The sequence below is a fragment of the Podarcis vaucheri genome (genome assembly GCF_965113315.1).
Source record: "Podarcis vaucheri genome assembly, chromosome: 16".
Classification (NCBI taxonomy): Eukaryota; Metazoa; Chordata; class Lepidosauria; order Squamata; family Lacertidae; genus Podarcis; species Podarcis vaucheri.
Genome location: NC_138754.1, coordinates 42,924,411 through 42,927,801, shown reverse-complemented (window position 1 = coordinate 42,927,801; position 3,391 = coordinate 42,924,411). Strand labels below are relative to the sequence as shown.

At 46.2% G+C, this 3,391-nt stretch overlaps 1 long non-coding RNA gene across 1 annotated transcript; it reads left to right on the top strand.

Annotated features, from left to right (window-relative positions):
- The first annotated feature begins 1,126 nt into the window (after nt 1-1,126).
- On the top strand, nt 1,127-3,137 carry LOC309521390. The gene is made up of 2 exons (XR_014214644.1): nt 1,127-1,241; nt 2,587-3,137. It is a non-coding gene; the product is annotated as an uncharacterized lncRNA (long non-coding RNA).
- Nucleotides 3,138-3,391: the final 254 nt, after the last annotated feature.

Below are 3,391 nucleotides of genomic sequence, written 5' to 3'. Positions count from 1 at the left end.
TCCTCCCACTTTTTAAACAAAGGGGGGCTTGGAGGGGCCTGGGCTTGCTGCAAAGGGCACTGCCCTCAGGATCCCAACGTCCACCACCAGAGCACTGGTCCTGGGTCTGGGTGTCCCGGGTCTTTTAAATACCTAATGAATGAATTTACTTTATTCGGTCACAGATCAGCATAAGCAAAACATCTAAATAAATAGTGTAACTGTATGAATCTAAGCGAATAATTATTAAATAAATAGGAGCAAGAACCAATTGTAGATTAAAACATATACACAGAATATTTGAATAAGCATAATGGGTGAATAAAAAATAATAAGAAGAATTAAAAAAGACCCGTTAAAACAGCTACATGGGGCGATACAGATCTAACAATATGGGCCTTCATTTTAGGACAGATTTGTAGCATAGACCATCCTCCAATGAGTATCATGGCAGCGCAGAATCTGGCAACTGAATATGTGATTTCTGGGCTTTCGTCCTGTAGTAATAGGAAGATGTTGTGTTGTTCTGAACGCCCTGGGGATGTATATAGGATGGGCTGGATAAACCTGGCTCAAATGTCTATATAATACTGGCAGTGAAGAAGGGTGTGCTCCATTTTCCTGCTGCCCAGAGCCACATGGTCATTTCGTCTCCTCGTATGGTATTTTCCTATAATGGCCTTCCTGAATTGCTGAAGGGAGGGCCTGACAACGGGCCAAGGTGAAAGCCCTTCGCTGTTTTGGTTTTGTCCACTCCCGGTCTTTATGCCAACGTCTCCTTTCCAAACATGCCCTGTCTTTTGTGAGAGATCAGCAGCCAAACCTAACAAATACATATTCTTGCTAGTTGGCATGAGAAGGGACTAATGCCACAGAGCTGTATTGCTGATGGGCAGATCATAGAAATACAATTGGTAGAGAGGGTTCTTTGTGATGTCATTTCCCCTCCCCTCCTGGAGAGGAAGGAGCATGTAGTACTTCCTGTTCCTCCATCTCTCTCTTCCTTTGGCCAGAGTTGGATGCAAACACACATCCAAACACACATTTTCTATTATGTCAGGAGTGCTCTGATGGTGTTTCCTGCTTGGCAGGGGGTTGGACTCGATGGCCCTTGTGGTCTCTTCCAACTCTATGATTCTATGATTCTATGTGCTTGCTCCAGCTTTAGACACATGCCCGAAGCTAGTTATATTGTAAATTTAAGTATTTTGCCTGCATGGATTCTACTGCTGCCATTGCTGTGAAACAATGCAAGATTGTAAGTAAGTCAATTATATTTATAAACTTACTTCCCAAGTTATTGCCTGTAAGAAAGAGGTGCCAGCTTATTTCATAGCTGGAGTCGCTCAAAACAAGGCTTTACAGCCTAATTTATGGAATCACAGAGTCATAGAGTTGGAAGGGACACCAAGGGTCATCTAGCCCAACCTCCTGCAATGCAGGAATCTCAGCTAAAGCATCCAGGACAGGAGGCCATCCAACCTCTGCTTAGAAACCACCAAATGTCAGGATGCTGTCAGTGGCTCCTGGCTGGTTGGCCAGAAAAGTATAAAGACAAGGAAAAGTTTCTTACAGTTCTTTTTTATTTCAGACCTTACAGAGAGAACCTCTTGGATAATGGCACTGTCCTGAGTGAATCTCCACCCCCCTTCTCTCCCACTTCCTCATTGGTCAGTGTCTCCTCTGTGCCCTCTGCCTCTGAGCTCTTTGCTCTCCTACTTTTAGGGCTTGCCAGGTTCTGGGAGATGAAGGGTCTGGAATGCTTTCTAGTGACAATGTGTCAGCCAGCTGCTGCTCCGCCTCTCCCATCATTTCCCAAATTTCCCCTCATCTGCCTCTGAGCTGTGACCTCCCGCAAACCCCTGTTGTAAATCTATACTATATTCCTCTTCCTCCTCCATCGAAGGGTCAGGATGGGGAGGTGGTCTCCACCACTCCTCCTCCTCTGTCCAGCCCCTGACATCACCCCCTTCAGTGTCCTCTTCTGCCCAGTCCCTGACACCAAGGAAGGAGAGTCCACCGCCTCCCAAGGGAGACGGTTCCACTGTCGATCAGCTGTTATTGTCAAGAAAGTTTTTCTGAATGTTTAGTTGGAATCTCCTTCCTTGAAACTGGTAGCCATTGGTTCAAGTTTTACCCTCCAGAGCAGGAGAAAACAAGCTTGTTCCCTCTTCCATGTGGCAGCCCTTAAGATATTTGAAGATGGCAATCATATCTCCTCTCAGTCTCCTCTTTCGCAGGCTAAACACACCCAGTTCCTTCAAGCGCTCCTCGTAAGGCTTGGTTTCCAGACCCTTGATCATCTCGGTCACCCTCCTCTGCACATGTTCCAGCTTGTCAAGACCCTTCTTAAATTGTGGTGCCCAGAATTGGACACAGTATCCCAGGTGTGGTCTAACCAAGGCAGAAGAGCGTGGGACTATATCTTCCCTTGAGCTGGACACTAGACTTCCGTGGAAGTATATTCCTATGCTCTTAGTTTTGCTGCTGAGAATGGGATTTTGAAACTCTGTTCAACCCACAAACGTGGGAGCCTGGAAGGCTAAATTGCAATTAATATATCCTCTCCTACCCATTAAAACCCATCCCACATCTTTCGTGTTGTAGGATTGTTGTTGTGAGAGGGGCCAAGGAGGGCAGGAGTGAGAGTCAAGCAGCACAGCCAGCCAGCAAATTCAGAGCTGAGAGGAGAGTGGAAACCTGAGCCCTGCATGATTTATATCGGGAAACATTTGCTTTGGGGTTTTCTTTTTGCCACTGAAGTTGGAGTGTTAAAATGCCAAACGCGTCCACAATTAAATACTACGAGGTCCCCTTCTCAAACAGCTGCTAGTGTCTCAGGTTAGGAAGTCCTGGAAGCTCTTGGCCATCTAGAAACACCTGTGCTTCTTTGATGGGGCTCTGATAGAGAATGACCCTTCTGCCTGTATGTTCATTCCACTCATAGGTTTTTTAATTCTGCTTTAAAGGAAACTCACAGAATACTGAAAACCCCCATTGGGAGCCTCTCTCTCAGACACATGCAAAATAACTGGCAAGCCCAGCCCACCCACAACGGCACGCTATACGGAGGGCCAGCTAATTGGCTGTAATGGGATTAGGAACCTAAAATGCTAATGTTTGAATGAGAATTTAATAAACTCTAATGTGATCGTGAAGAGGAGACCTCGGCTTCGAATTTCCTGGCCTGCCAGTGGGGAATAGGCAGCTGTGATTAGCCAAACAAAATGGGCTCATTATTGTGCCAGGTACTTTGGCAAATTTGTAATCAAAATATTCAGATACAAAGGGGAATCCATTTGCAAAGAGGCGTTGGGCTGAAGGAAGCCAAGAGCAGGCTGGGAGTCTTGGGTGAAAAAGCGAAGGGGTTGGGGAGGGAGAGAATCGATGCTGCCTTGATCGGAAGGGCGAT